The 27,208-nt window shown below is 44.7% G+C and overlaps 1 protein-coding gene across 8 annotated transcripts in view; it reads right to left on the minus strand.

The window, feature by feature from the left end:
- The window catches only part of MTUS2 (microtubule associated scaffold protein 2), a 663,520-nt gene that overhangs the window by 415,907 nt on the left and 220,405 nt on the right, over nt 1-27,208 (minus strand). The gene's annotated exons all lie outside the window — the stretch shown is intronic.

The following is a 27,208-nucleotide window of genomic DNA, read 5'->3' on the forward strand; positions in this document are numbered from 1 at the left end:
CTACTTAACTCATCACCTCTGAATTGAAAGTCACCCCTTGTTCCCAATGAATCTGCACTGTCCAATACAACAGCCTTTTGCAACGTGTAGCCCAAGTACTTGAGATGTAGCCCATCAGAACACAGACATATGGTGACTGCAAGAGACACACTGAATTGTGAAGTTAGTGTGGGGAAAAAGTAGCCAGGGTACCTCACTAATAGTTTTGTTTTAAATGTGGTTACATGTTGAAATGATAACACTTTAAAGATATTGGGTTAAATAAAATATATAATTAAATTTAACTTCCACTTGCTTATTTTAATGTTTTTACTAGAAAATTAAAAATTACTTTGTGGCTTACATCATGTTTCTATTGAATAACGTTGATATAGATGATCCACAGTCATTATATGAGCCTTAGAATTTAGAATCATAATGTAAGAATTCTGGGACACTAAATTCCAGAAGTCTACTTGCTTTTCAAATAAAAAATAAAACAAAAAATAACCTATTAAAAAAGGGGGGAAGAGAAGGGACCACTGCTGTGGTATAACGGGAAACCTCCGCCTACGGCACTGGCATCCCATCTAGGTGCCAGTTTGTGTCCCAGCTGCTCCTCTTTTAAACCAGCTCTCTGCTTATGCCTGGGAAAGCAGTGGACGACGGCTCAAATGCTAGGGCCCCTGCACCCGCATGAGAGACCTGGAAGAAACTCCTGGCTCCTGGCTTCAGATCAGCCCAGCTCCAACCATTGTGGCTATTTGAGGAGTGAACCAGTGAATGAAGATCTCTCTCTCTCTCTCTCTCTCTCTCTCTGTCTCTGTCTCTCCCTCTCTCTGTAACTTTGCCTCTCAAATAAATAAATAATAAATAAAAATGAGATAAGAGGCAGGTTCTTGGCCTAGTGATTAAGCTGTGTGAGTTCAAGTCCCAGCACCAACCCAAATTCCAGCTACCTGTTAATGGCAGAACCTGAGAGGCGGCATTGATAGCTCAAGTGGTTGAGTTCCTACCGTCCATATGGGAGACCTGGACTGAGTTCCTGGCTCCCAGCCACTGTGGGATCTATGGAGTGAGCCAGTGGATGGGAACCCTCTCTGTCTTTCACATAAATATATAAAAAATTTTTAAAAAAAGAAAGAACACGCTCAAAACAAAGGGGCGACAAAATTCTGGGGAAAAAATATGAAATAGAGGTGAGTTCGTTAAGCAGAAGGGCTCAAGAGTTTCATTCCAAAGCCATTTTTTTCTTACAATTTTAAATTTGGAGTTAGTTTTTTCAGCATAGTTATATGTGCAGGACAACATATTATTTGAGCCAATTATTACCTTTTAAAGTCTGACTCCAGTTTTTCCCTGTTGCTTTTAAAACCACTGTCTTCTTCCACAAATACTTTAGGGGAGCAGCTGTTTGATCGGTTGGCACAGCTGAGCAGTTTTTCCTTTCCTACCTTGCTGGGGAACTCCGGAACAAACAGTGGCAGTTTCTACTAAGCCTCCTTCCCACTGGGACAGAACTCTTTAAACAAACCCTTCAGTGTTAAGGTTGGGGCTGTCCCAGAGGAGAAAAGAAGACCATCACTGAAGCAAGGGAAGCAGCCCATTTCAGGATGACACTACAGAATCTGGGTTTGAGTCCATTACTGCCAGGGGCAGAATCTCAAGCCAGACTGACACTCTCTGAACACTGGTTCCTTCTCATGAGAAATGAAGATAATGACCGAAGAGGAATTACATCCAACATGCTCCTCACCTTTCCTGATACGTAATGACCACCTGCTAAACGAGAAGCACTCTTAGTGTTGCTATCATCAATGTCATGGTTTTTGCCATTTCAAAAAGCATCTCCTCACCAAGGGGAAAAGAACAGAACAAAGGTCAAAGTGCACAACAGCTGATGTGGGGAGCAACTCGGACTAGACTGTTACTGGAATTAAGACTTATTCTATGCATCTGCTCTCCCACAATATGGCGCTGGGAGAGGAGTAAACAGCTTCTACCCAGCTGCCTCTCACCAACTTGACAAGCTGCAGGAGCTGCTCCTGATTGGAGGAGAGCGGCGTGCTCGACGTGTGGGCAGCCGAGTTGGGATTGGCGGAGGAGGACTATATAGGAGGAGAGAGACGGCATAGTGGTGTGGGTTGGTTGGAGAGTGCGTTGGAGAGTTCGCGGGGAAGTTCGTTACTTCGTTCTTTCTCATTTCTCTCTACTCATTCTTGCTTTGGGAGTTTTGCTGTTTACTTATTCTTACTTTACTATAGAAAGGACTTGTAAAAAAAGGGAACAACAAGCGCCCGGTCCGGTGCGGCTCCTCCGCGTGCGGAGGAGCAGCAAGTGGTGCTGTGACTCGGATATGAAGCCTAGGCAGGGTTTAGTGTCGTTCCTCCACGAAGAGGGGGAGCGACATAATGGTGCCGTGACTCGGATAGGAAACTTAGGAGGGAAGAAACGGGAAGAAGCAGGAAAATGCCAGAGAGAGAGACTAGCAAAGAGCCTAGGTGCCGGAAGAAGCTATTGAAAGCCCAGGCATAGACTCGGATATGGACTGTGGGAAAGAAGTTAGGATTGAAAGCGAAAGTGAAAGCTTTCATAGACTCGGATGCGGACTATGGCGGGGAAGCTAGGAGATTGAAAGCGAAAGTGAAACCTGGAGGAGGCTTGGACTCGGATACGGACTGTGGGGAGAAGCCAGGAGAAATGAGAGGAATATTGTTGGAAGAAAACTTAGGGAAACATACCGGGTAGAGAAAAATGTTAGGGAGGATGAAGCCGCGAGTGCAGGCCGAGGCGAAGACTTAAGCCACCTTGGAATTCTTCAAGTCACCCCGGGGAGCAAGAGGCGAAGATCTGGAACCAGAAGCAGAGACGTGGGCCGCCAGGTTGAAATTCGCCAGGTTAGTCCAGGGAACTTGGACTGAATGCCGGTGGTGGCGGAAACATTCGCGGAAGCCGCCGCGTGCAGAGAGAGCACGGGGCGTGAATAGATAGGGAACGCAGGGCTGGCGCGAGGCCGTGGTGCGGGCGCGAAGTGCGTGGAGACCGCGGAGTGTGCGCGCGAAGCCGAGCCGCGCAGATGAGAGAAGCGCGGGCTGAAGCCGCGCAGAGCTGTGAAGCCGCCGCGGGGCGGGCGCCGGCGGGGCGAGGCGCCGGGAAGCCGCGCAGAGCTGTGAAGCCGCCGCAGGGCGGGCGCCGGCGGGGCGAGGCGCCGGGAAGCCGCGCAGAGCTGTGAAGCCGCCGCGGGGCGGGCGCCGGCGGGGCGAGGCGCCGGGAAGCCGCGCAGAGCTGTGAAGCCGCCGCGGGGTGGGCGCCGGCGGGCGAGGCGCCGGGAAGCCGCGCAGAGCCGTGAAGCTGCCGCGGGGCGAGGTGCCGAGAAGCAGCCTCGGGGCGAGCGCCGCCGGGAAGCCGCAGGGATAAGAGAAACAGAAGTTTAGAAGTAAAAGGAGAGAAATAGGAATGCTGGAAAATAGAAGTAAAATGGGAGAAATAGGAATGCCCGGAGATAGAGAAATAGAGAAATAGAGAGGCCTCCCTACAACACTGCAATGTGAGAGCTTGGATTCGGTCTGCCTGATTAGGGAAGTGGTGAGCACCTGCAGGCGGCTAGCAGCTTATGCGCCGCAGGTCACCGAAGACAGGCACATTATCAACACCAATAAGTCACCCCACAACATGGCAATGAGAGAGCTTGGATTCGGTCTGCCTGATTAGGGCGATAAGCACCAGCAGGCAGCTAGACCAGAGTATGAGCTGCAGGTCACCGAAGATAGGCACGAATCAACACCAATAAGCCTCCCCACAATATGGCAATGAGAAGGCTTGGATTCGGTTTGCCTGATTGTTAGGGCTTGTAAGCCCCTGCAGGCAGAGCAGAGCATGCGCTGCGGGGCACTGAACACGGGCACGCATCAGCGCCTAGAAACCTCCTCGCAACATGGCGAAGAGAGGACCTGGATTCGGTTTTCCTGATTGATAGGACTTGTAAGAACCTGTGGCGACTCTAGCAAGCAGAGCAGAGTGTGTGCCGCGGGACACTGAAGACAGGCGCGTATCAACGCCAAAAAATAAAAAGAAAGGGGGATCTGTGGGGAGCAACTCGGGCTATACTGTTACTGGAATTAAGACTTATTCTGTGCATCTGCTCTCCCACAATATGGCGCTGGGAGAGGAGAAGACAGCTTCTACGCAGCTGCCTCCAGTTCAACCAATAAACTGTAGGACCTACTCCTGATTGGAGGAGAGCAGCGTACTCGGCGTGTGGGCAGCCGAGTTAGGATTGGCGGAGGAGGACTATAAAGGAGGAGAGAGATGGCATGCACCAGGAACATCTAAGGGGAACATCTAGCAGAAGGAACACCTGTGCAGCCCCCGAGAAGAGCCGGCCAGCGGTGTGCCGCTCCCCTGCGGAAGTGGGGAATGTGGCAGGGGGAACCGCCCTTCCGTGGAAGGGATGGTAGCCAACCCGGGAAGAACCAGCAGCAAACCCGGGGAGGGCCGAGCAGACGAAAGAACAGCGCAGGGTCCTGTGTCGTTCCTCCAGGAAGACGGGGAGCGACATAATGGTGCCATGACTCGGATATGAAGCCTAGGCAGGGCTTAGTGTCGTTCCTCCACGAAGAGGGGGAGCGACATAATGGTGCCGTGACTCGGATATGAAGCCTAGGCAGGGTTTAGTGTCGTTCCTCCACGAAGAGGGGGAGCGACAAGCTGACTTCCACAAAGGCTCTCCAGTGATCCTCTCTGTGAATCAGGGTTGACTGTGGAAGTGACAGCGGGTGACTTCTGCTCATAAAACACCTTATAGAGACTTCCTGAGCAAGGAGGAGCCAGCCATGCTGTGGGGACGCTCAAGCACCCCTGTGCAGAGGTCCTCATGGGAAAGAGTGAGGCTTCCAGCCAACGGCCAGCATCAAGATATGAGCTTGTGAGTAACTTCATCTCACAGAAGTGGCTCCTCCACCATCAGCCAAGCCTCCGGGGGACTGTAGATCTATCCAAGTCTGACAACAGCTTAATGAGAGGCTCAACCATTCCAAATCCTCAACACACCAAAACCATTAAATAAATAATTCTTGTAGTTTTAAGCAAGGAAGCTTCAGAGTGATTTGGTATTCAGTGATTTTGGTACTTGCAAGAGGACAGTGTTGTAACAAGAAGCAAATTATGTAGCAGTGGCCTTGGAACCGGACAGAGTAGAAAATGCAGAGATAGAGGAAAGCATTGGTGAAAGCCTTATGAGCTTCAGAGATACATTCATAACTGATTTTTAAGGGTCATCTTATTTATTTGAAAGGCAGAGTTATGGGGAGAGAGAGAGAGAGATCTATCTATCTATCTGCTGGTTCACTTCCCAGATGGCCACAATGGCCTGAGGTGAGCAAGGTCAAAGCCAGAAGCCAGGAGTTTCATCTGGATCTCCTACATGGGGGCAGGGGCCCAAGCCCTTGGGCCATCTTCTGCTTTCTCAGGCCACCAGCAGGGAGCTGGATCAGAAATGGAATAGCCAGGACTCCAACCAGTGCCCATATGGGATGCCAGTATTGTGGTGTCAGCTTAATTCATTATGCCACAATGCTGGCCCCCGAAATTCTTTTTTTTTTTTTTTGACAGGTAGAATTATAGACAGTGAGAGAGAGAGACAGAGAGAAAGATCTTCCTTCCATTGGTTCACTCCCCTAATGGCTGCTACAGCCGGCGCTGCGCTGATCCGAAGCCAGGAGCCAGGTGCTTCTTCCTGGTCTCCCATGCGGGTACAGGGGCCCAAGCACTTGGGCCATCCTCCACTGCCCTCCCAGGCCACAGCAGAGAGCTGGACCGGAAGAGGAGCAACTGGGACTAGAATCCAGCGCCCATATGGGATGCCAGCGCCGCAGGCAGAGGATTAACCAAGTGAGCCACAGCATCGGCCCTTCCCCTGAAATTCTTATAACCCTTGAAGAAGCCATCAGTGAGGGCTTAGAGGGAGGTGAAAAAAATTGATTGGTGGTGAATCCTTGTGAATCAATGGAGAAATTTTAGTAATGAATGTTCCCTGTTGTATAATGGAATATAGAGACTTTACCTAATGAACCTGGGCATCTAGCTAAGGAGGTATCCAGGCAGAGTACTGAAGATGTTACCCAACTTCTTCCTTCTTGAAGTATATCAATAATGCACAAGCATTCTTCAACACAGAGGAGCTGTTAAACACTAAAGAGCCAGGACTGGTTGGGTTAAAAATTTCCAGCCTCAGTAAACAATATCAAAAGTACGAAATGACTTCTGGGTAATGATCATATTCATGCTACTATCAGGAGGCATGTTTTAATGATACAGTCAAAATGTGAGTGAAATTGATATTTTGAGACTTGATGATTATTTACAGCCTTTGTCTTGACTGTTGAGGAACCGTGCTTTTTCTTCATACCATTTGCTGAAATCTTTATTTAGTGTAGGGTTAACCTTGTGATCATTAAGTAAACTAAAAATAGATATTTGTAAAAATTAAGAGTGGGAAGAGGAGAGGGAGGAAGAAGAAGGGTGGTTGTGTGGGCAGGAAGGAGGGGTGGTGGGAAGTATCACTATGTTCTTGAATCTGTATATATGAAATATATGAACTTTGTATACCTTAAACAAATTTTTTTAAAAAATCCTTTGGTAAGACTTTAGAAGTTCTAAGACAATGCTTTAAATAACTGTTGAAGTTTATGGGAACCCTAATGTTGCTGTCCCTTAGCAGCTTCAGCAGAACTCCAAGGCAGAGAAAGCCTTATTATTTTGAAGCAGTTTTGGGATATGATTTTTGTCAAATGGAGCAAATCCAGTAATATTCATAGGAGGTCCGCAAGTGTTTTAAGAGAATGACACTAACAGACACACCACAGCTTAGACTGAAACAGAAACCCATTCTAATTGAGAGGTCTTCAGACAAACATCCAGAAGATTCAAACCTTGCATTTCAAGGGGAAAAATATCCAAGAAGACAGAACCAGGAGCAGAGAAGGTGGAGGCAAGAGCCACGAAAAATCATCAGGACAGTAGCAGAGCTTTTTCTTAGAGCTTGGTCTTAACCAAGGAATCATCCACATGTGCTCTCAGTCATTTAGATCTGCCAGGGGCCTGTGACTCCAGGATGTCTCTCATTATGTCTCTTTCTGAGGGATGGTCTACTGAAGTTGCTCTATGCTGGCCAGCTCCTCTCTGTTGGGTAGAGAGGTGGGATGATTTATCTTTTTAGATAACGTTTTTTTTTTTTTGATTCTGTAGAAACTGTACTCAAGGAGCTGCACTCTACTATACCTAAGTAGCATCATTCACATCTGGACCTTATTCAGGTGACCACATTCTGGGCTCTGAGCAGATACTTTAAAGGAGGGGACTTTGGGGGGCCTCCAAAGATGGTGATTCAGGTAAGAAGGGCATCAATCACTGAAGGCCAGAAGGCAGATCATGCCAGTTAGTCTCCAAGATGTCCTGCCCCACCCCACAATGACCTTCCCTTCTGTAATCACCCCTGATGTAACTCCCTCCCACAGTGAATCAGCGCTGACTTCCATGATGGAAGAACACAGATATGAGGCTTGTAAGGCTATGCCAGAAAAGTCCTTGCAGCTTCTGCCTTGGTTTCTTATGGTGCTCATTGAGAGAAAACTCATTGCCACACCATGAGAATGCAGGCAAAAGTTGTGTTGAGATCCCCATGGAGGGAACTGAGACCTCTCACCAATTCTCAGCACAAGCCCATCAGTAATGTGAGTGAGTCACCTTTGAAAAATGGGTCTTCCAGCCATCAGCTTTCAGTAGGCTGCAGCTTAGCTGATACCCAACTCTCTGGATCTGAGGATGAAGTTCAATTCCATGGGGCATTCTCCCTACCAGAAGAGTAATGTCTCAGCTTTACATAGGGACTGTCCTACTTCAGCTCTAATACTTCCACATCTTAGGAAACTGCTCAGTATCAAGCAAACTAGGATAGTTGATTGCCCTAGCACTATAGCTCTCAGGTTTTACTAACAATTCCAACCCTTAAGGAATACCTGCAAATCTGGATATAGGTTGAAAAGTCCCTGAATGTGAAGACTGATGCAAATGAGACAGAAATGTCTATTGATAAACTATCAGTCAACAATGATCATAATTTCTCAACAAAACCAAATGCTTAACATTAAAAAGAAATTTCAGCACTGGGAAAAATGACCATCCACATGCAAAAGAGTGTAGTTGGATCCCCACTTGTACTACAAACAAAAGTTAATTCAAAATGGATAATACAGGTAAATCTAAGAGATAAAACTCCTAGGAGAAAATGAAGGTGTATATCTTCATAAACCTGAGTTAGGAAAAGTCTTCTTAAATAAGGGAAAGCACACTGAAAAAGCAAAAAGCATAAGCAGCAAAATACAGTGGACATTTTCAGAATTATTATTTTTTTAATTTAGCAGGGCAAAATCAAGACAGTGAGAAGACAATCCATAGAATGGAGACACAATGGCAAGTTATATTTATGATAAGGGATTTTTATTGAAAATATATCAAGAACTACAACTCAACAGTAAAAGGATAATCAAATTTGAAAACAGCAGATAGATCTGAATGGATCCTACTCAAAAGAAGATACTCAAAGGCTTAGAAGCACATGAACACATTAGTCTAAGGTAAAAACAGAACATTGTGCTACATACGCAATAATCAACAGAAGCCAAGAAACCTATTTATGCACCGCATTTGAAACTGAGGTCCAAATCTTGACTTTAACTTTTTTCTAACAACCTAAAATTTTGCCGTTAAACATTTTTTTTTGATTACTAGCATAACTAGGATCTCTGCGTCTGCATTTGCAATCCTGTTGAGATATTGTTAATTTTACCTAGAGTGATTACATTTAATCTAGAGATTCACAGTGATGTCTTCCCCACTGAATTAGAATAAAATCACCACCAAGGAGAATTAACAGCTTACAAATGAATCAAAACCTCTATGTCAGAAGGCAATTGAAGTGGAAATTGAAAAGTGAGGATTACAAAAGGAGCCTGAAAGAGTGCTGCCCATCAAAGGAAGTGACAGAAGGTACAAGCAACATAATTATGGCTTAGAAACGGACAGAATTGCTTATAAATATAATCGGTTTCAGGCCGGCGCCGTGGCTCAATAGGCTAATCCTCCACCTTGCGGCGCCGGCACACCGGGTTCTAGTCCCGGTCGGGGCGCCGGATTCTGTCCCGGTTGCCCCTCTTCCAGGCCAGCTCTCTGCTATGGCCAGGGAGTGCAGTGGAGGATGGCCCAGGTGCTTGGGCCCTGCACCCCATGGGAGACCAGGAAAAGCACCTGGCTCCTGGCTCCTGCCATCGGATCAGTGCGGTGCGCCGGCTGCAGCGGCGGCCATTGGAGGGTGAACCAACGGCAAAGGAAGACCTTTCTCTCTCTGTCTCTCTCTCTCACTGTCCACTCTGCCTGTCAAAAATAAATAAAAAAAAAATATAATCGGTTTCAAAAGGTAAATCAAATACAGGTGACCTTGTACTAGCACCATCTTTGAGAATTAAGCAAAGTTAGTCAGCTATTCACTGATTTTCAATATGTTCATGCTACTAAACTGTTGTGCTACAGGACACAGGCTGATCCAGCTCCCAGAACCTAGTTGTGATTTTCAGGGAACTTATCAGAGGCTCAAAAGCTAATCAGAAGGAATGATATTTTTATGAGAAAATTCAGTTAAATCATATGTTTTCTGATCTATGGCTCTCATATATTAAAATGGAGAAAAAATAAAGCAAATACTCTACTTGCTAAGGAGAAACTCAGAAAAGTATAATATGATGATACAGGATCCTTTTTCATGGCATGCATTCTCATCCATGCTCTCATAATACTGATCAAACAGATCCATGTTAAAATACTGAACAGCAGCCTAAAAGATGCTGGTCACCATTGTGGACAGGATTTAAGTGGAATCAGGAGGCCACTGCCAGCTCAAGGTGGTGGACAGGGCACAGGTATTCTTTCTCCTCTTTAGTCAAAGATGCTTTAAAATGAGAGTAATTGGGGGCCAGTACTGAGGCATAGTAGGCTAAGCCTCTGCCTAGGGCGCTGGCATCCCCTATGTGTGCTGGTTCATACCCTGGCTGCTCCTCTTCTGATCCAGCTTTCTGCCTGGTAAAGCAGTAATAGGAGATGTCCCAACTCCTTGGGCCCCTGCACCCACATGGGAAACCTAGAAGAAGCTTCTGGCTCCTGCCTCCTAGCTTTGGATCAGCCCTCCTCCAGATGTTGTGGCCATTTAGGGAGTGAACCAGCAGATGGAAGACCTTTCTCTCTGTATCTCTCTCTCTCTCTCTCTCTCTCTCTCTCTGTAACTCTTCTTCTCAAATAAAAAATAAAGTCTTTTAAAAATGGGAGTAATTTAGTTTTAAGAGGTCAAATTAAAAATCACAGCTAACATTGATTGAGTGCTTTCTATTAAGCACTTTACATATTGAGACCAAGTACAACAGAGAGAAAGAGACCTGCAGTTACTGAGTCAGGTACTTCAACAGTTTCTAGAATATGGAACCAGATGGAGGCCCTGGCTGATGATCCAAGGGGGAAAAGCTCAGCTTGTGGCAACTGAGACAACAATGCCGAGGCTGAGGAAGCAGCCTACTGACCTCCCAGCCTGGATGGCCAGGGCTCAGGGACACAGATCCTAGGGAAGGTAGAGCAAGAAGTGCACTGATAGGTAAGGGACAAGCTGTGCACCCCACCCCCATCGCCACAACACCATCTCCTCCAGGCCTGGTAGGAGTGCCCAGTACCCAAGTATTGACTGCCCACCCTCCACCCCCTGTCAAACACCAGTATGGGAGGAAATAGCCCCAAATAGCCCCCAAACAAACGGACTTCAAGTCCACCCAATCCAACAATAATAGTAGATAACTTTTATTCTCTCTCTTGGTTTCTTTATTTCTTAAAAGATTTGATTAATATAGTATACTGTACCTTTATGAAAGAGAAAGAAATATTCACCTGGCGGTGGGAGGGTAATTGCATCCTTGGCTGCTGATGGAGCTGGAGGGCACAACTCAAGCATCAGAATGAATAGAAGGCGAAAACTGACTACAAATTTGTACAAATGAGATTGGACTACAGCTAGGACTGCTTGGCTCCTAAATTGATTGAATAAAACCTTTGAAAGCTAAAAATCCCCCTTGTTATGTCTGGGCTATATTAAAAAATGGTTTTTTTCCAATTTATTTTACGCTTTTAATACCCATTCTTTAATATGACAGTTATAGTATGATCAAAAGAGTGAATGCTCATAAACTATTTGGGAAAATCTTGCAGGATGGAACAAACAAAAAACAGAGAAAAATCGCCTTGCAGAATATAAAGAATTGAAGCAAAAAAAGATACCCTAATAGATATAATATTATTATCCGTGAACAAATTTGGAAAGATATTGTCATAATAAACTAAAGAACAGTATTTTATGAAAGGAAGTAATTAGCAACCAAGAAAGCATTCTTAAAAACTAGAAACATAAAAACAAAAATTGAACCAAAGCATTAGAAAACAAAGCACATAAAATGTGGAAGGAAAACATGAGGTTAGAAGAGACATCCCCCCCCACCCCAAAAAATGACACAAGTAATCTACCAGGTAATGGAAATTCCAGGAAGACAGAAAACACTGGGAGGTGCAAATTACAAGAAAGAACAAGGGTTGGTTGCCCAGACTCAAAGGGAGACATAAGTCATCATTTTAGTGATGACTATGATAGTCCATTTGGCAGTAAGATAAACATCTCTCCCTCTTCTTCCCTCTGACACACTCTCACCTACAAGTGCACACACACTTACACATATTTCCAAAACACCAAGGGTAAAGGAAAATTCTAAAACTTTCAGAGAATAATCAGAGCACTTACTAAAGAATATTTATCATTCTGGCTTCATCATGTCTCTTGAACAGCACAATAAGTCTTCATATGTTAAAAGAAAACTATTTCCACCTAGAAATTTAATTTTAATCTAGTAAATGCAGATGAAAGATAGTTTCAGAAATGCAAAGACTCTGCAACTTTGCTTCCTTTGAACTCTCTCTTGTGGAATCACTAAGGAAGCACTGCAGCGAAACACACATGTAAACCAAAGAGGTAGGACACATGGGTTCATCTCAGAAGAAAGAAGTTCCAGAAGAACATCTTGTTGAAGCATCTAATAGAAACTGCAGGCTCAAAAGTCCCAAAGGGAGGTAAAAAGAGATGTAGGCTAATGCATCCGCAGAATAGAAAGCCAGGACATATTTGGTGTCTCACAAACATTTCTTCTGTGATCTCATCCCCTGACTTCAGCATAAGATGCCACCTACCCAAAGCACTCAGTACTCTCTCAGCTTTGAAAGCCATGCTTGCAAGTCATGGTTTGGAATAGGAAGGAGACAAGTGCATAAAAGTAAGGATATAATTCCTTTTTATATAAAAGATCCATGAAGATAAAGTATGCGCTGGGTTCTCATCTACAAGGGTATTCAAAAAGTTCATGGAAGATGCATATTATGAAAAAAAAACTATGCATGGATTTCAAAAACTGCTGTAGCAAAATATGATCATCTTTTCATTCCATTTTCTACAGTTTTTGAAGTACCCATGCACAATGTTAAACGAAACATCTTGAGATTCCACATCAACCAAAGGTTCAAAGATAGCAGAACACTGAAGTCCATATTATGCATCCTCATGTTTGCTATCAAAGCAAACACAGAAACAGATGGATCAGCTAATTGCAAGGGCCACACCTTTCAGCTGAGTTCCTTAGAACTAGTAATGGATTTTTGCCAGTTGACTTGAGCCAAGGCTGGTACTGCTCTTCTTTGTTCTTCCTTAATTCTTCTCCATTCTAAAGCATTCTGATGCAAACTTTGCTCACAGTGTAAGGAGGTGTGATGACTAATTCTACACGTCAACCTGACTAGGGCATGGTACCAGGTTAAACATTATTCCTAGGGGTCTCAATGAGGATGTTTCCAGACGAGATTAACATTTGAATTAGTGGACTGAGTAAAGTAGATGGCCCTTCCCAAAGTGGTCAGCATCTTGTAATTCATTGAAGACTTGATTGGAACAAAAACTGAAGAAAGGCTAGATTCACTCTGCCCAACCACTTAAGCAGGGACATTGATCTTGATCCTGCTCCTACACTTCCTGATTCTTAGGACCTTCAGACCAGATTGAAATACCTCTGTGATCACTGGCTGGCTGGCTATCAAGCCCCCAAACTCTCCCACTGCCTTCTGCAGATTCTAGGCTGCAACAGCAGGTCCAGGTCATGGGGCTCTGTAGCCTCCATGATCACATGAGCCAGCTCCTCATAATAAAGCTCTCGTATTGGTTCTGTTTCTCTGGAAAATCCTAATACAGGAGGCTAGTGACTCCCAGCTCCTAACCCTAGTAGGGCCAGCCTTTCTGGTATACAGCAACAGCCCCCCAAAGGATCTTGTCTCCAACCATTCCCCACCCCCACTCCATTCCTACCCTCCAAACTTCAGTCCAACGGATGTTCCCACAAAAGAAATAATGTTCCTATCAATCCCCTGCTCAAAGCCCTGCCCAGACACCCTCTTGCTCTTGGGAAAACTTCCTGGCACAACTCGCAGTGGTGTCACCATCTTCTAATTTTTTTCTTCCCATGACACTTCACATTCTGGCCACATCCATCTTCACATGTATACTCTCTGCATGTACAATTTCTCTTTCCATGTACAATTCTCTCTGCCTGAAATACCCTTGGTTCCACTCTTATCATTTCATCACCCTAACACCTCAAACCCTTTGCCTTCCATACCACACTGCACCTGAGAACCTTCCTGGACCCCAACCTGGGGTTGGATGCACCTGCTAGGTGCTCCCCATCTCAGGAGACTTGGCCAACACAGCATTCAGTCACTCTGTACAATAACTGCCTATGGAACCTCTTCTGCCCCATTCATGATTGTATCTTCAGTTCCTAAGACAACATGTAGTAGGTATTTGATAAGTAGTTGTCAAATATCCGGTGTTTCAGAGCCAGCATCATAGAGTAGCTGATTAAGCCACCACCTGCTGATACCTACATCAGATATGGACACCAGATCATGTCCAGCTGCTCTACTTCTGATCTAGCTCCCTGCTCATGTGCTTGGGAAAGCAGCAGAGGATGACCAAAGTGCTTGGGCCCCTGCACCCATGTGGGAGACCCAGAAGAAGCTTCCAGCTCCTGGCTTCAGCTGGGCCCAGCTCAGGCCATTGTGGCCATCTGAGTAGTGAACCAGTGAATGGAAGATCTTGCTCTTTGTCTCTTCCTCTCTCTGTAATTCTGCCTTTCAAATAAATAAAGCTTAAAATTAATTCACTACTTTTTCCAATAAACAGAAAGTATTAACCAGATTTTCATCACTATAGCAAAAATATCTGAGGCAGGCTACTATATAAAGAAAAGACGTTGATTTTTGGCTCATGATTCTAGAGGGTCATTGATCCAGTCCCTGGATATAGCCTCTTGCAGAATCTTAAAGTGGTACAGAGAATCACATGGAAAGACACAGGGAAGGCAAATCTCTATATGTATCTGTCTATCCTTGTAAAGCCATCAGGATTCAGACATGTGGGCTCCATCCTAATGACCCAATCTCCAATCAGTTCCCATGGGATCCAGCTCTAAATGCAATAATTAGATTTGATTTCCACCCTCTTAGTACCATCAGCATAAGACTTTGTGGACTAATCTCTGACACAGTTTGGAGTGATAAATATTTAATCCATAAGATAAAGGAATATTTTGTAAGTCTATGCTGCAGCCCCAGAGTGGCTGAAACTGACTTTCTGTGTCTGAGCTAAGGAAACGTGCATTTTCCATGTTTCTCTAGGGCATTACTAGGCATGCTCAGTTGCCAGGAAAATAAGCCAATGATAAGACAGACTTTCCCTGAAAGCACAGTGAAAATATAGCTACTACCAAAGTATATATAAGTGGGTAACATTCAAGTATATGGTAAAATGTGCAGCTTCTAAGATAAGTTCCAAAGTCATTTGGTATCATTAAGAAATGCAAGAAACAGTAATTAGACCATGTTCTCTTTACCCATCTCAGTAATGCACCAGTTTGTCTTATGGAGATATTTTCCCAGTTGATTTAATAATGTTCTTTGTAGATACACTGTTAAATAAAACAGTAGTAAAAATAGGGAATTGGAATTTAGATAATGCCAATTGCTCTTATTCTTAGCATAGGAATCACCACTTTGCTCACTCAGTTTTTTTTTTAAGTCTGTTCTCCCCCTGCCCCTTTGTCTTAGAAGAATTAATGCCCTACTTTTATTCAGGAGTCACCCTCCTGCTTGTAATCTTGGTCCCATTATTTAACTCCCTCTGAGGGTTCTTGTCTAACAGTTATCATCACCATACCCTCCACCAACTCCTCTCCATGGGCTACTGTTTCTTTTATATTTTACATTAGTTCCAATCTCCTCCAATACACTTTAAAAGGCAAAACAAAACTCCAGCCCCTGCTCTCCCTCCTGCTAGCACTCATGGCTTTCTCTCTATCTGTGCATTTTTAGAAACAGCAGTCTATTCTCATTGCTTCCACTTCCACACCCTTCATTCACTTCTCAACTACTAATAGGTAACGTCCACCCCCACATTTTACTAAAATTGATTATTTAAAACTGGGTCACCAACTGCTTCCTGATTTCCAATCCCAACAGTTTCTTTGCATTTTCTCTTATCCTCTCTCCAGTGAGACAGAGTAGACAACTTAGAAAGCTCCCTCTTCCTGGTGTTCCCTCATTTTCTTGGTGCTTCCCCTCGCCTACAATACTCTGTCTCTAACTGGCTTCTCTCTTCAGTTACCCATCAGTGTGGATGCCAGGTTCCCTTCTCGGCCGTCTCGTTACTCTACCACCCATCTTTCCCGGAAGCTGCTCATCCACTCTCTTGGCTTCCACTCACATCTATGGGGTATGGTATCTGTAACTTTGCCTGTATACCCAGTGTCTGCCTTTTTGAACATTTCTACTTCAATGTCCCCAAGGAACCTCAAACTAACCAACTCTTCCTGCCTAACTCCAACGTTCCTTACTTGGTAACTGGTCCTTATGAGGGATCCCAATCACTCAAATTGATGACCTCTCTCCTTGACAAATACATATCCTACTTTCATCCAGTCTCACTTCAGAAAACTCCTATTTGTCCATCAAGATTCAGCACAAATCACCTCTTTTATAAAATATTTCAGAGTCCCTCTCTGCCCCAGCTGAGTTGGGTACCCTTCCTTCTGTACCTTCTACACAAGCTTCTATCAAGTGCTTATCTCTTCACACTGTAATCATTGAATTATCTCTTTGTACCCCCCGCAGAGTCATGGATTCTGTATTAAATCTGTGAATCCCGAAAGCTCAGACCAGCACTTGACCCACAGAGGTCTTCAGAAATTCTCTGAATACTAAGCCTAGTAAAGTAGTAAGAGAGTGGATCTGAGTGTCTTGAAGTTTGGTGATTGTCTGTAACAGCAGCCATTCAGCAAAGAACAGCACACAAACTGGCATCTACTTTGTAAAGACTTTTATTAGAACACAGCCATGGCTGTGGCTCTTTATACACATCACCAGCAGAGCTGAGCAGTCGCAGCAGACACAGTAAAGCTTAAAATATTTACCACCTACTTTATCTCTTCTCACTAATGATGACAAAACCAATGACTACTGCTCTGCTGCTATTAACATTTCTTCAATGGACAGGAATGTTGTAAATCCCTGAGTTTTCATAAACTATATAGTGCAGTAGGGTAGAAGCTAACTTATGTAACAAAGGCAAAATAAGATAACTACGGACCGTGATAAAGATAGTGAAGGAAATAAACAGGAGAAAGCGTCAGAAAAATCATTGTAAAGATGATGGTGAATGTCTCTGGGGCAGAGATGCTTATGCAGAATCCTAAAGCAGGAGACAGAGGTAGCCTTGGAGGATGTTAGAAGAAATATATTCTAGGAGGTATGCCCTGAGGGCAGAAAAAGCTTGCATGATTGAAAACTCAAATGGATGGCATTGTGGGCTACGTGTGAGGAGAGGAAGAGAGGTATGCATAGGTTCAAGGGAGGAGGCAGGAGAGACTTTGCCTTGGAGACCTTGGAGTTGTTGATTAAATTATGAATGTCAGGGACACTGAAAGCGTCTATTCGGTCCTCTCAACAACCGAATGCTTTTGGTTCTAGGTTATTCTCATCTTAGAGATGAAGAAATTGAGGCTCATGAAATTGCAGATTAAGTAACTAATAAACAGAGACTCTAGGCTGAGACTCGGAGTACCAGGACTGACCATTAGACTACACAACCTGCCTATCTGATCTTCCTGAGTTCTACAGTGCAGACCCTCAACTTAGAAAATTCTGGTGATCACTGAAACAACACTGGCAATATAAAATCTGGGAAATATGAAAAAGTATGAAATAATTATTTCAGGCTTACAATGCCTCCCCTCACCATTGCTCATCCATACTATTGCTCATAGCTATCTCTTCAAAATGCTTAATTGTGGGGCCAGCTTTCTGGTCCAGCTGCCTGCAACACCAGCATCTCACATACAAGCAATTAGAGGCCCAGAAGCTCCAGGTCTGATCTAGCTCCCCGGTAATGCACCTGAGAAAGCAGTAGAGGACGGCTCATGTGCCTGGGCCCCTGCAACCTTTTGGGAAAACTGGCTGGAGCTCCTGGCTCTTGGTTTTGGTCTGGCCCAGCCTCAGCCACTGTGGTCATTTAGGGAGTGAACCAGTGATGGAAGATCTCTGTCTCTCCTTCTCTATCACTCCGCCTTTCAAAATAAATAAATAAATCTTTAAAGGAAATCCTAGGGGCTGGTGCTGTGGCGCAGCAGGTTAAAGCCCTGGCCTGAAGTGCTGGCATCCTTTATGGGTGCTAGTTCTAGTCCCAGCTGCTCCTCTTCCTATATCCAGCTTTCTTCTATAGCCTAGGAAAGCAGCAGAAGATGGCCCAAGTCCTTGGGCCCCTGCACCTGCATGGGAGACCTGGATGAAGCTGCTGGCTCCTGGCTTTAGATCGGCACAGCTCCGGCCATTGGGGCCAGTTGGGGAGTGAACCAGTGGATGGAAGGTCTCTCTCTATGTCTCTACCTCTCTCTGTAACTCTGATTTCAAATAAATAAAATAAATCTATAAAAAAAAAACCAAACTGTGTCAATTCTCTATTGAAAAACCTAAAGGTTTCCAATTTTCTACCAAAAACAAAGCAACAAACCCACAAAACCTCCTCCTGATTTAGACTGGCACTGATCTCTCTTCACAATCTGGTGCCAACCTCCCCATCTGTTTTTGTTACCAATGACACTCAACCCACAAACCCCATTATATACCCATAAATGCAGGCCTTGTTTCCTAAAGAAGCCACAGACCTCTGTGACAGATCTTGCTGCTTCACTCTGTGCATCCTATGGATTTTTCCAAGCCAGTGCCTTTTCCCTTACAAAGCCTTCCCTGGCTTGCCAATAGAAGATGACGTGCCTCCTAATAGTCTTCCCCTTCTAATAACACCTTCCCACAACACACCCTGTGCTTTGCATAGCGCCAGTGCTGGGAGCAGGCTCACTGAATGAATCCATGTGTCCCCTGGGGTCCTTGCCTTCTATCCCTGAGCTCTGCCAGAATGCAAAGAGGCAGAGAAGGTCCTGCAGCTGCCAGGGTATCCAAGGATTTCATCCTAACATCCTGCACAGCTACCAAATGCAATAAAAAATCTAAACTAGTCTTCTCATGCAAACCGGAAGATTCAGAACTATTACATGGTTTGATACCAAAAATGCAAATGTTCCAGGGAAAAATAACTTCACAGTAGAATTCTTACACCAGAAATATTGAGCATACTATTATATTCAGCTAATTGTCTAACATCATCACATTTATTCAGACTATATTTATTTAAATTCTTTGATCAATTTTGCTTTAAAAGATTTTACTGTCTACATTTCAGAAACTGCATAGAGGCCGGCGCCGCGGCTCACTAGGCTAATCCTCCGCCTTGCGGCGCCGGCACACCGGGTTCTAGTCCCGGTCGGGGCGCCGGATTCTGTCCCGGTTGCCCCTCTTCCAGGCCAGCTCTCTGCTGTGGCCAGGGAGTGCAGTGGAGGATGGCCCAGGTGCTTGGGCCCTGCACCCCATGGGAGACCAGGAAAAGCACCTGGCTCCTGGTTCCTGCCATCGGATCAGCGCGGTGCGCTGGCCGCAGCGCGCTGGCCGCGGCGGCCATTGGAGGGTGAACCAACGGCAAAGGAAGACCTTTCTCTCTGTCTCTCTCTCTCACTGTCCACTCTGCCTGTCAAAAAAATAAAAATAAAAAAAAAAAGAAACTGCATAGAATTCACTTGCTTTCAAAAACAATCACCAAAGAGGAAGGCTTGTGTCTTATTCAGCTGTTCATTACTACAACAAAATACCCAAGACAGGCTGTGTATGAAGCAAAGAGGCTTTTGCTGGATGGCAATGGTGGAGCTCATGCAAAGGCAGGATCACAGGGTGGACCAAGAAAAAAACAAGTGGCTGGGACTGACTCAGGCTTACAACCAGCTCTCTGATGAGCACATCCCCCAAAGACCTCAGAACTCCCCACTAGACCCACCTCCCAGGCCCCATAACTGGATTAAGTTTCTACCCTTTTAGTGTCATTAACTTGTGACTTTGACATTTAAAGTCCATCATGCGTTTGGGAACCAAATCATCTTCAAACCACAGCATTATGTGGTTTATAAATTATATAAATTTGTATAACTATATAAATTATATATTATATATAACTATATAAATTACATAATTATACATTATAATAGATTATATAATACATTGCATAATGTTATATATTATATACAGTTATATATTATATATAATTATATAATTATGTGGTTTATAAATTATATAAATTACTCCAAATTTATATAATATTCAGGTTTCATAACAGAACTGTAAGTTGAGACGTATCCCAACTTTTCATTAGATTGACTTTATCTGCTATTTATAGAATGAAGTATCCTCATGCATTCTTCTAGAAACTTCTGGCACTTCAACTACTCTCATCAAAAAAATATGATAGTTCTTTCCAGTTGCATTAGCTTATAAAACAACAATATGCTTTTGGCAACACTGGATGAATTTATTTCAGGTGCATTTACTCACACACAGAAATTACACCCAGGCATGCTGTGCATTGAATAGGCTAATATATTTTGCATGATGTTTTACACTATTGGAGATGAGTTTCTGGAACACAAAATATGTATAGATTTACTAAAAGGCAGTGAAGAAAGTAGAGCCCTTTTACTCCTTAAAGGTGAAGAATCCCAAAGCAACCTGCTTCCCTACACAGTCCTGGGTTTCACTAACACAGACTTTGCACCATCGAAAAGGAAGCAGCAGTCCTGCAAGTCCTCTGAGCACTCGAACAACATCCTGAGTTTCATACAAAGCCTGTTGCCAGAGGTGCAAGCATTACTGTGCAGGCAAAGAGTGCTGGACTCAAAAACACAGACTTGCTGTAATAATTTAAGGAAGTGCTTAAGTTCCTTTATTATTCAGTGGATATAGTCACATCAAAAACGGCCAGGCATCGTGGCACAGCAGGTTAAGCAGCCACTTGCAATGTTGGCATCCCATATCAGAGCACTGGTTAAAGTCTGGGCTGCTCCACTTTCACTCCATCTGCCTGCTAATGCACCTGGGGAAACATGGGAAGATGGCCTAAGCGCTTGGTAGAACATGACAGGAGCTCCTGTGTCCTGGTTTCAGCCCATGGCTGGCTATCATGACCATATGGGGAGTGAACTAGCAGAAGAAAGACCTCTCTCTGTTTCTCTTTCTGTCATTCTGTCTTTCAAATAAATAAATCTTTCTTAAAAAGTGTAAAGCGTAAGGGTTTCAGGAAGTAGCATTATTTATGACATAAAATTCTGGGAAAATCTGCATTGGGGGCTGGTAAGTATTTACTGCAAGTCTAATTCTTTTACCTACCCAGGTAGCAAGGGAGTGGAAACACCAGGAATTATTCTCATCTAAGTCACAGCTTGCTGCCTGTCAGAGAATTAAAAGGTTTCCTACCTGAGCAATGAGAGACAATAAATGCAATTCATATTTCAAATCAAGTCGCAGAATTTGGAGTAAAAGAAATCACCTGGGGTTGGAAATATGTGAACGCCAAGTAGCAGGTGAGTCATTAAAAATGGTTCCTTTCTCCAGCTTTCGTCTGCCACTGTGACTGTGCTCACAGCCTTGCACAACCACACAAAATGAATACGTGACAACAACCAAATAAGACTTCAACCTAGGGAATATGGATATCAGTTAAACATACAAATACAACTGTTTACAGATGCACTTTTTAAAGCAGACTTAAAACAATGACATAAAATAAGCACTGAATAAAATCACCGGGAAGTAACCAGGTGGCCACAAAAGGGAAAGGTCGTATTCGATACAGCAAATACCATCTGACGCTCATAATTTTGGATGAATACGAAAGTGAAATCTCACTCAAGAATGAACATGTACTGCAATCTCCATAAACAGATAACCATGCAAAATATATGAAGCTCATTTTTTTCAGAAACTGAAAAACAGAGCAGAGAACTGTGACCCCCAGAGAAGGACAACAAACAAGATAAACCCTGCCATTGCCCTAGCTGACCATCCAGGGTCACTTTCTAAGCTACAGCACAGAGAGAGGGAATGAAAACAGAGGCTGACCAACAGAAGATACCAGAGATCAAGGCTTGGGGAGACCAAGGCAGAAAAACGTATGGAGCAGACAGGAGTCAGGCAAAGAAATCTGTATTAGAGTCCCCTTAAGTCAGAGCCAAACAAGCCACTCCAATCTGGGACACGTGCATCCCAAGTGGTAGGCACCACATCAGGCATCCACCCCTTATTTTCAATCTGGTTGTGTATGTCCTCGCGTCATCAACTGACTGAGTCTTGATGGATTTCTCCCTGAGTTAACTGAGTGCTGAAAAACACAGGGAAGTTCGTTTTAACGTGGCCAAATCCTACGTGTGCTAACACGCAACAAACGTTAATAAGTGGATACTGAACAAAGGATTAGTTTTTTTTTTTTCTGCACAGCTTTCTGAATTCTAGTCATGAGTGAGCCTCACTCCTCTCTCTGCTGGAAGATTTTCCATGGGGAAGGCTGAACCTGAGAGGCCTCAGGAAGGAGGTCAAGGAAGTCCTGAGGGGAGAATGAATGCTTGGGTGGGGGCTTGCTGCTTGTGGCCAGTCAGTCCAGTCACCTGGCCAAAGGCCACTGGCAGGACTCCAGTGAGGGTGAGTAGGCTCCCAGTCACCACAGCAGGAATCTCTTGGGACCTGTCCCAGAGCTTCAGTCAGGGGATGCTCCCCACAGCTAGGAAGGGATCTGGTGTCTTCCATATCCTGCAGGAGTGACAGCCATCACTGTCACCAACTTGGCTGCAGGAGTGGCACCCACCACTGTCACCAACTTAGCGCAGGAGTGACACCCATCATCACTGTCACCAACTTTGCTGCGGGAGTGGCACCCATCACTGTCACCAACTTTGCTGTGGGAGTGGCACCCATCACTGTCACCACCTTTGCTGCAGGAGTGACACCTATCATCACTGTCACCAACTTAGCTGCGGGAGTGGCACCCATCACTGTCACCAAATTTGCTGCAGGAGTGACACCTATCATCACTGTCACCAACTTAGCTGCGGGAGTGGCACCCATCACTGTCACCAAATTTGCTGCAGGAGTGATACCCATCACTGTCACCAACTTGGCTGCAGGAGTGACACCCATCACTGTCACCAACTTTGCTGCAGGAGTGACACCTATCATCACTGTCACCAACTTTCCTGCAGGAGTGACACCCATAATCACTGTCACCAACTTAGCTGTTGGAGTGACACCCATAAACTGTCACCAACTAAGCTGTGGGAGTGACACCCATCACTGTCACCAACTTTGCTGCAGGAGTGACACCCTCATGACTGTCATCAACTTAGCTCAGGAGTGACACCCATCTCTGTCACTGACTTTGCTGCAGGAGTGGCACCCATCACTGTCACCAACTTAGCTGTGGGAGTGACATCCATCACCATCACCAGCCTTGCTGGCTCTCTGATGACTACGAGGAGGGCACACAGAATTCTCTAAACAAAGACACTCAGAAGCCCAAGAAAAGGGCCTGGGGTCTTGAAGCAGTACGGATCAGGGAGCCCCTCACTGTGTACATCCAAGGTCTGAACTGAACTAGAAGAAGTGACAATCTTTACACAAATGTCCCAATATAAATAAACCACCCACAGAAGGTCTCCATCTTCCCATGGCCACTGGCCAGCAGTATTTTTATCCACATGGTATGCCCTTAAAACCTTGACAGTTGCAAGACAAATCTCAACTCAGTTCATTGTTCAGGAATTTGAAGTTGTTCCAGGTTTTATCCATAAAGTAAAACTGAATATTTTTTATCATACTATTTCAAAGGTGCATAATTCAAGTTCACATCAAGTTTTAACTTAGGGATGAAGGTGAAGTGGCATGAATGGCTATACAGCCCACAGAAGGGCAACATCATGGCTGTAGACACCATTTCTCTGCTGATGGCTAATACTCACCTGTCTCCAGCCAGGCCCTGTCCTCTGTTTGCTAGTCCCACGGACCCAGTGCTTTATCCTGCAGCATGGCCAGAGGCATTCCCACCTTCCTATGCCCTGACCTGGCTCCTTCTTGCCCTTCCAAACCCACTTCCCCTCACCACATGCAGCAACTCCATTCTTCTAGTGACTTAGGCCAAAAACTGCTGTTACTTTTCATTGCTCCTCTTCTCTCATAGCCCATAGCCAGTCACTAAAGAAGTCCTTTTTTTTCCTCCTCTGTCTCTCATCAATGGATGGTCCAAGGCCCTACCTTCTCTCACCTAGACCATTGCATTCTCTTGACTGCTTTTCCTGCTTCTGCCTTTGTTCCCCAAAGTCTGTCCTCAATACAGGAGGCAGGAGTATCCTGTTTAAACAAAAGTCCTATCACATCCTCCCAGCTCCATATTCTCCAGTGGTTTTGTTTCTTAACTAGAACAAGGGTTAAATCCCTTCAATGGCATTTAGGGCTTAAGCAACCATCACCCTACCAAACCAATGTCCTCTCTATTCTCACTCCCTACCAAGCTCCCTGCTACTCAACTCTGCTCTGCCTCCCTGCCCTGCTTAACAGCTCAGGGCTTTTTTTTTTTTTTTTTTTTTTGACAGGCAGAGTGGACAGTGAGAGAAAGAGACAGAGAGAAAGGTCTTCCTTTTCCATTGGTTCACCCCACAATGGCGACTGCGGTTGGCACATTGCGGCCGGCACACTGCGCTGATCCGAAGACAGAAGCCAGGTGCTTCTCCTGGTCTCCCACACCAGTGCAGGGCCCAAGGACCTGGGCCATCCTCCACTGCACTCCTGGGCCACAGCAGAGAGCTGGACTGGAAGAGGAGCAACCGGGACAGAATCTGGCGCCCCGACCAGGACTAGAACCTGGTGTGCCGGTGCCGCAGGCAGAGGATTAGCCTATCAAGCCGTGGCGCCGGCCAGCTCAGGGCCTTTGCACTGGCTCCTCCCACTGCCTGGAACTCCATATCCCTGTGGCTCCATTCTGCACTTCCTCTCCAACTTCCTTATTTAAAGATTTAATTCCCTCCCTTCCTGTCCAAAACCCCTTAGTCTCCTTCTCTAAAGTCTCATTTTCTTTGATACCCTTCATTTCTCCCAACAGACTAGGTAAAATGCATTTACTTACATTTTTTAAAAAACTTTACCAATTTTTTAAAACTTACAATTTTTTAAAAACCTTTTCAATTAATAAAATTGGAAAGGCAGAGTTATAGAGAGGCAGAGAGAGAGACTCTCAGAGAGAGACAGAGACAGAGAAGCAGAGGCAGAGAGATAGATAAGGGTCTTCTATCAGCTGGTTTACTCCCCAGCTGGTTACAATGGCCAGAGCTGGGCTGATATGAAGCCAGGGGCCAGGAGCGTCTTCTGGGTCTCCCACATGGGTGGGTGCAGGACTTAGGCCCAAGGACTTGGGCCATCTTCCACTGTCTTCCCAGGCCTTAGCAGAGAGCTGGATCGGAAGTGGGGCAGCCTGGGGCTTGAACCGGGATGCCGACACTGCAAGCGGCAACTTTAGCCTCTATGCCACAGTGCTGGCCCCATTTACATACCTTTTAAACAATCTTCCCTCCAACTCCCCACCACCAGGACTGGCATTGGGACATACTAGGTAAAGCCACTGCCTACAATGCCAGCATTCCATATAGGTGCTGGTTCAAGTCCTGGCTGTTCCATTTCTGATTCAACTCCTGCTAAAGGCCTGGGAAAAGCAGAAGTACTTGGGACCCTGCCACCCACATGGGAGACCTGAAATAAGCTCCTGGTTCCTGGCTTCAGCTGGGCTCAGCCCTGGCTATTGTGGCCACCTAGGGAGTGAACCAGTGGATGCACTTTTCCTTTTAAATAAATAAATAGATCTTTAAAAGAAAGTCTCCCCCATTCTAAAATTTAGGTTAAATGGAGTCAGGGATTTTTGTCTGTATTTACTGCTTTACCTACCATACCCAGAACAGAGCTGACAGCCCCTCAGTAACCCCTGTTGAGGGACTGACTGAATCACATAATTGATCTGTTCCAGTTCTGACAACCATAAGAAGGTTCATCACAACATATTAAGGTGATTTTTTAATAGAAGTGCCTGTCCGTAAAAACAATTAAAGTCATCAAGAGCCACCTGTGTAAATGACAGTTCACAAAAAACACAATGGCAAGCAAATTAAAAAGTCCTCCTGAAATAATAAAGAACTATAATAAGAATGATAACGATAACACTGATTACCAGGAAGAATATAGCAAAAAAAAAAAAATCACTCTCAAGAAACATTAGTGTGAGACCATTTGTTTTCCACAAATTTAGTTGGTCTTAATGTTTACCCAATAACTACCCTTCAAATAATCTATCCTAAGAAAAGAATATGAATGAAGACAACTCTGTACAAAGATGCGAATTGCAGCATTATTTAAAATAGTGTAAAATAGGGGCTGGTGCTGTGGCGTAGCAGGTAAAGCTGCCACCTGCAGTGTCAGCATCCCATATGGGCGCCAGTTCAAGTCCCAGCTGCTCCTCTTCCAATCCAGCTTTCTGCTATGGCCTCGGAAAGCAGTAGAAGATGGTCCAAGTCCTTGGGCCCCTGCACCCACATGAGACACCTGGAAGGAACTCCCTGCTCCTGGCTTCGGATTGGCCCAGCTCCATTTAGGGAGTGAACCAGTGGATGGAAGACCTTTCTTTCTGTCTCTCCCTCTCACTGTCTGTAACTCTACCTCTCAAATAAATAAATAACATAAAAATAAATAGTGTAAAATAAGCAGACCCACTTGCTAACAGTGGAGATTGGTTAAACAAATTCTGCTACTTCCAAGCCACCCTCTCTTCCTACTTTCTTCAATAAGCTGTCCTGGAACCACTTCTGTGACCCTCCGGGTACAGTTCCCAGAAGCACTGCGTTCTTTGCTTCAGGAACACTTATTGAATTTAAAACTACTTGTTTTGGTGCTTATTTTTTATTGTCTGTTCTACCGATCAGCCTGTAAGCTGCAGCCCTGTGTTTGTTCATGGTATAGTCCTCAGTCTACAGCTTCTAGTACACCATCAGCATCTAAGGCTTGATGAATACATGAATATTGCACTCTATTAACATACTTCTGAAACATTTCCATGACACAGGAAATGCCTAAAATATGATATCAGTGAAAAAAACAAAAACGTATACTCACTGCCATTTCAACTGTTGAAAGATGTATAGAAAAACAAGTACACTGGAAGAAGATATACCATAATATTAACAATAGCTGGTTGCTAAAAAAATCAGTATTATTAGTTTTTCCTTCACATTCTGTATATCCGAAATTGTGCCATATTTGTCCACAGTCAAAATTTTTTACAGTGGGTATGTATTATTTCTCTTTTAATTTATTCAAGAGGCAGAGAGAGAAACACACAGCAAATCAGTTATCTTCTGGTATACACCCCATATGCTTGCAGTGGCCAGGTTAGGGCCAGGCCAAAGTTCGGGGTCAGGAATGCAATCTGGGTCTCCCACATGGGTGGCAGGAACCCAAGACCTGCTGCCTCCCACAGTGTGACTGGCAGGAAGCTGGAACCGGGAGCCAGAGTTGACAATCAAGCCCAATCTGA

This window comes from Oryctolagus cuniculus, chromosome 9, assembly GCF_051225735.1.
Source record: "Oryctolagus cuniculus isolate XC-2025 breed Fujian yellow rabbit chromosome 9, ASM5122573v1, whole genome shotgun sequence".
NCBI lineage: Eukaryota > Metazoa > Chordata > Mammalia > Lagomorpha > Leporidae > Oryctolagus > Oryctolagus cuniculus.